This window comes from Panthera pardus, unplaced genomic scaffold (assembly GCF_024362965.1).
Source record: "Panthera pardus isolate Hobbes unplaced genomic scaffold, ASM2436296v1 HiC_scaffold_10, whole genome shotgun sequence".
Lineage (NCBI taxonomy): Eukaryota > Metazoa > Chordata > Mammalia > Carnivora > Felidae > Panthera > Panthera pardus.
In genome coordinates, this window is record NW_026526655.1 from 16,316,959 (window position 1) to 16,323,473 (window position 6,515).

A 6,515-nucleotide genomic window follows, 5' to 3' on the forward strand; every position below is an offset into this window, starting at 1 on the left:
AAAAGAGTAAAGTTGGACAACTTACATTACTTGATTTCAAGACTTACTCTGAGCTATAGTAATCAAGCCAGTGCAGTAATAGCAAAAGGAGAAAGGTGTTATATCAGAGGAGTGGAACAGAATCCGGAAATAGGCACACATATATATGGATTAATTGATCCTTTTCAAAGTTGAAAAGGTAATTCAGTGCAGAAAGGATAGTTTTTTTCAGCAGACGCTGTCAGAACAATTGGATACCCATGTACAAATACAAACCGTGATCCGTATCTTACTCCATATATAAAAAATTTACTCATGGTCACTTCGGCAGCACATATACTAAAATTGGAACGATACAGAGAAGATTAGCATGGCCCCTATGCAAGGATGACATGCAGATTCGTGAAGCTTCCATATTTTTACAAATAATCCAGTGAAGAAATGGGCAGAAGACATGAATAGACACTTCTCCAAAGAAGACATCCAGATGGCCAACAGGCACATGAAAAGATGCTCAACATCGCTCTTCATCAGGGAAATACAAGTCAAAACCACACTCAGATATCACTTCATGCCGGTCAGAGTGGCTAAAATGAACAAATCAGGAGACTATAGATGCTGGCGAGGATGTGGAGAAACGGGAACCCCCTTGCACTGGTGGTGGGAAAGCAAACTGGTGCAGCTGCTCTGGAAAACAGGGCGGAGGTTCCTCAAAAAATTAAAAATAGATCTATCCTATGACCCAGCAATAGCACTGCTAGGAATTTACCCAAGGGATACAGGAGGGCTGATGCCTAGGGGCAATTGTACCCCAATATTCATGGCAGCACTTTCAACAATAGCCAAATTATGGAAAGAGCTTAAATGTCCATCAACCTGATGAATGGATAAAGAAATTGTGGTTTATATACACAAAGGAATACTACTTGGCAATGAGAAAGAATGAAATATGGCCTTTTGAAGCAACGTGGATGGGACTGGAGAGTGTTATGCTAAGTGAAATAAGTCATACAGAGAAAGACAGATACCATATGGTTTCACTCTTATGTGGATCCTGAGAAACTTAACAGAAGACCATGGGGGAGGGGAAGGGGGAAAAAAGTTACAGAGAGGGAAAGAGGCAAACCATAAGAGACTCTTAAAAACTGAGAAATAAACTGAGGGTTGATGAGGGGTGGGGGAGAGGGGAAAGTGGGTGACGGGCATTGAAGAGGGCACCTGTTGGGATGAGCCCTGGGTGTTGTATGGAAACCAATTTGACAATACATTTCATATTAAAAAAATTTACTCAAAACAGATCATAGACTCCATGTGAAATCTAAAACTGTAAAAGTTCTAGAAGGAAGCAAAGGAGAAAAATCTTGGTTCTGCCGTGTCTTTATAGCCCCTCCAGAAATGAGGGAGATTTTAGTCTATTTATATCGTCTCCTGAAATTCGCTGGATGTCGGATCCACAGGTAGAAGGAAATGGTGTTTCTGGGGGGACCTTGTGACTGTGGGGACCCTGTGGTCTAAAATAGTTCCAGAGTGCTTCAGCTTTTATGACCCAGCTGTGGCAGGTGTAATATAGCTGTTGATTTGGCACAGTGGAGAACATCATATATTCTCTAGCTTTTCCCATTTGTGCAAATGGCCCTACTGGGCCTAAACGGCCATTTGGATGGAGCCAGCCTACTTTCTGTCCTGTGAGTGAGAGGGAAGAGCTCCTCTTGCCCCATGATGGAAGAAACGTGTGGCGTTCCTCACTCCCTTTCTCGCCGATGATTTGTTTTGCAGCCTCTCCCCTGGTAGCGGCCTGCAGCATCTGTTCCTTTTCTTTGCTGTGTATATGTCTCCTTTTTATCCTGGCAGACAAGGCAATTTCTTTGAAATAAAGGCCCCTTCTCTGTAGCAAGTGACCTTGAGACATTCGGCGCTATCATTTCCCAGCTGTATTAGTGACTCCAAATTCAATTTCAAGGTTCTTGAAAGCTTTCCCTTGTCCACCTTGTGCTCACTTGCCTTCGTTTAAGTGTCCTCCAAGGCAATTGCTTTGGGATCCTTGTATCCATTTTAGCATGTGTCTAACTTAGCCAAAGAGAATGGCAGCAAGCGTGGCTTCAATGCCTGGGGCCTGGCAGCGATCAGGGCATCACAGTTGGGGCCTCTGTCATGTCTTTGGATGCTGTGAATAGCCAGTAATGAGAAAAGAGGGAAATGTCAGGCTAGGACCTCAGGGTCCAGATCATGCAAATCACTTAACAATATATAGTTGAGACTCAATTACTCACAGTATATGGGACTATGAGTGCTTTTCCAACAGTCAACTTGAATAATAAGCAATTATAAGCATATTTTAAAATGCAGATGCTTGCTTCTGATTGATGGGTGGGATGGTGTACATGGTGATGCCATTGAAACAGGCTATTTATGGTTGTCATCAATTATGTTGGTGTTCGTCAAGGAACAGCCTTCTGAAACTTAGCTTCCTCGTTTGTAAAATTTATGTCTAAGGCATTTTTCAAATCAGGCCTGCTAGGCCACCTGCTTAGTGAGTATTCAGAAATATATTTGATTCAGTTGTCCATGATTTCTCATCTTTTGTCCCATAAATCCTATCCAAAAACAAAAAAAAAACCAAACAAACCAGAGAAATGTGTTTCATCTCTAGTGCTCAGGATCGTTGAGTGGTTTTGGCTGCCTGAGTTGTGAAGGATTCTGAAACTGCACTTGGGATCACCCAGGCACAGGATGGAGGTGATTCCAATTATATTCTCACTTCCCATGTCTGGTCCATTTTACTCCTCTCCTCCATCTTTCTCCCTCTTGGTAGAATTCAGATTTCCTGAATGAAAGCTATCCCCCCCCGCCTCCCCTCTGGTAACCAGCAGTTGGCTCTCCAAAGTTAAGAGTCTGTTTCTTGGCTTTCCTCTCTCTCTCTTCTTTTTCCTCTTTGCTCCTTTGTTTTGTTTCCTAAATTCCACATGTGAGTGACATCATATGGTATTTGTCTTTCTCTGACTGACCTAAGCAGAATACTCTCTATCTTAGCAGAATACTCTCTATCTCCATCCATGTCATTGCAAATGGAAGGATTTTATTGTTTAGGGCTGAATAATATCCCATTGTGTGTGTGTGTGTGTGTGTGTGTGTGTGTATGCGTATATACATACATACATACATACATACATACATACAAACATACATATACCACATCTTCTTTATCCATTCACCAATCAACGGACACTTGGTCTGTTTCCATGATTTGGCTATTGTAAATAATGTTGCTATAAACATCGAGATGCATATATCCCTTTAAGTTAGTGATATTTTATTCTTTGGGGAAAGGTCTAGTAGTGCAATTGCTGGATTGTAGGGTGGGTCTGTTTTTAACTTTTTGAGGAAACTCCATACCATTTTCCACCGTGGCTGCACCAGTTTGCATTCCCATCAACCGTGCAGGAGGGTTCCTCTTTCACCACATCCTCGCCAACACCTGTTGCTTCTCGTGTTTTTGACTTTAGCCACTCTGACAGGTGTGAAGGGATACCTTACTGCGGTTTTGATTTGCATTTCCCTGACGAGGAGTGATACTGAGCATCTTTTCATGTGTCTATTGGCCATCTCTGTCTTCTTTGGAAAAAGTCTGTTCATTTCGTCTGTGGGAGGGGAGGGTTTCGGTATTCCCTAGACAAATACACAGGGTGAGTGTTGGGTGGATGAAGGTGAAATGGAGCAGTGAGTCCTAAGGCATCCCAGGCTGGTATAGGCTTGGCCCTACAGTTCTCCGTCCCTTTGCCTTCCAGGGTTTATTCTATCCCATTCTAGTAGCTCTGCTAGTAAGGGTGGGGCAGAGACCTATTTCCAGATGTCAAGATACCTCAGGGTTATGGGTAAGTTCCTAAACTTACCTTTAAATATGGAGATTACTAAAAAATAAGGCAGACCCCATTATGAGGTTCTTCAAAGAGTCTTGCGAAACATTGATATGTGTCATGAGAAAGTATCTATATGTATTTTCACGCCTAAATAAGCAATTCCCTTTAGCTGTGGGTCCAGTGCCTGAAATTGAGCAAAGTGCAGAGCAGACGGTCAATAAATGCCACTGAATGGATACGATTATTCAATATTGGTGATATTTTTAAATGTTATTTTCTTAGAGTCATAGAATTTCAGAAATTCAAGAGGGCTTGGGGTTTATCCCGCCCAGAGCCTTTATTTTTAAGTAAAAAAAAACTCAGAGAGCGAATCTTGTTTGTAGGTCTTGCTAGCATAACATGAATTTACTGTTGACTCTGAACAACACGAGGGTTTAGGGATGCCGACACCGTGTGCGGTCAAAAATCCATAAAAATGACTGCTTGAAGGGATATCCTAAGTGTAACAATCCTATCACTTCAATATATTTGGTATATAAAAGTCAGAAGCGCTGGAATGAAGGCATTAGTGAGTTATTTTTGTTTAAACTCTCTGCATTTTCCCTAGAGATTCTGCCTTCTGTCAAGATTAAGTTGCCCAGGCCTTAATATTTGTTGTGAAATAAATGGCTTTGATCTCGCAGATGCCATGGAGACAGAGGGTGGAAGAGCCCCATTACTCAGGAAGAAAACAAATTTCATGGGCTGTAGGCATACATTCTGCATGTCAAGCCAGATACAGTAGTCATTCTCAAAACAGAAATGAAGGACCCGCAGAGAAATGGCTTCCCTAAGAGGCAGTTCATCATGGAAAGCAAGACAGATCAACCTCCACATGGTCAAACTGGGCTTTACTGATTCGAGGCCAATCTGTCTGGGGAACAGTGAGACGTTCATGTGTACCACCAACTTTCTTCTTAGACACATTTCTGTGCGTCAACGAGGCGCAGCTATCTAAGGCCAGAACCAGATCTTTTCCTTTCCCCCCAGCCTGGGATACAGTGAGTACTCAACAGAAGAGTTCAGAATGAACCGATCTATAACAAATAGAACCAGAGTCTCGGCCGGTGGTTCTCAAACAAGGCCAATTTGACAAGGTCTGGAGATATTTTTAGTTGTTGCAACTCAGAGCAAGGAGGTTATGGGCTATTAGTGTCCAGTGAGAGGGGCCCGAGGATGCCACTAATATCCCACAATGTGCAGGACAGGGCCACAGCAAAAACGTATCTGGTCCAAATTGCCAATAGGGCCGAGGTTGGGAAACTCTGGCGGGGGCCATCATAAGGACAAAGTTGTTTCTCACCTTCTTAGCTTTTCTCTCCACTGAAGGTAGCTCCACGTGCTTAACACCCAATTCCGCACAGAGGAGAGTGGGTGATTTCTCAGGCTGGTGAGACCTGGCTGAGGACCTGGGAATGAGAAGACCAGCCCTTCCTTACCCCTTTTGAGGATGATCAGCCCACAGGCTCCTGCTCTGTTTCTCCACACCACAAGCTTCCTAGTTCGGACCCCAAGAAAGCCTGCCCAGCCTGGGCCTGAGGGAACGAGTCTAGCTTGGCATTTCAGTATCAGGGGGCCCATTGTTCCTCCTGACTTAACACACGTCATAAACCTCGCGCTTGATTCAGAATTCAGACGGGAAAAAAACCAGTCTATATGGCCATCCCAGTTTCCCCACTAAATCATGTTTGCTATTCGTTAAGACGTGTGGGTTGTTCCATTAGGAATATCCTGTGCTATTCCATCCTGGAAAATTGTGGGTATTTTCTCAGTGGACACGCCCTTCCAGGTACAGGCCCTGCTCAGACAGGTGCAGTGAAACACTCCCGCTGCCAGGAAAAGGCCCTTAAATTATTAGGAAGCACAGGGCTTGAAGGTATGTTTGAAGTCATTGCCCAGCCAGCCCTGCTGTGGCAGTGTCCTCACAGACATAAGCCACAGGGAAGTGAAGTTTTCTGATTAATGACTGGATGGGTTGGGCGAAGTAGAGACTATGGCCCTCAGGGACAAGGTGGTGATATTCTCTCAGGCTACACAGATACAGAGGGTGGCAGAGAACCACCCTTTTCTAGGACGTGGCCGCGCACGTCCTCGCTGTACTGACAGCAGCGGGTGTAACTTCTCAGGACACGATCTAGGCCTGAGAGATTTTGTTCACGTTATCACTCTTCTATAATAATGAGACTTACAAAAAAAAAAAAAGCATCTGAAAATGCTCTCACCAAAAAGGGCAGAGAAAAACGACTCTAGTGATTTTGAATTCTCACAGCTCGGTTCCCCGAAGACACATTTGTTTTTATTTTTAGTGCTTTCCCTATAGCATCATTGATTATATCTGATTCATAATTAACTTAGAAAATATGAGGAAGGCTTGCGATTTCCATTTAACACTTAGATTTAGGAAAGAGAATACCGATGATTTTGTTTGCTTATGTGAGTATATCTCCATGAACTTGGAGCAGACACCAGTTTTACGTTACCCTTTCTACCACATGGAATAAAAACAGACGCTTGACGTGAAGCAAAACCAATTTATTCTGTAGGAAGTCTTCCCCTAGTCATTACTGTTAATTTGTTTTGCAGCTTCCGTTCTTTCTTTCAGTTGGTAAGACTAAGCTAGGATTGGGGCGCCTGGGTGGC

At 43.4% G+C, this 6,515-nt stretch overlaps 1 non-coding gene across 1 annotated transcript; it reads left to right on the forward strand.

Moving 5' to 3' along the window:
• Positions 1-294: 294 nt before the first annotated feature.
• On the forward strand, positions 295-401 carry LOC128772630 (U6 spliceosomal RNA). Its single transcript, XR_008416804.1, has one exon. It is a non-coding gene; the product is annotated as a U6 spliceosomal RNA (small nuclear RNA).
• Positions 402-6,515: the final 6,114 nt, after the last annotated feature.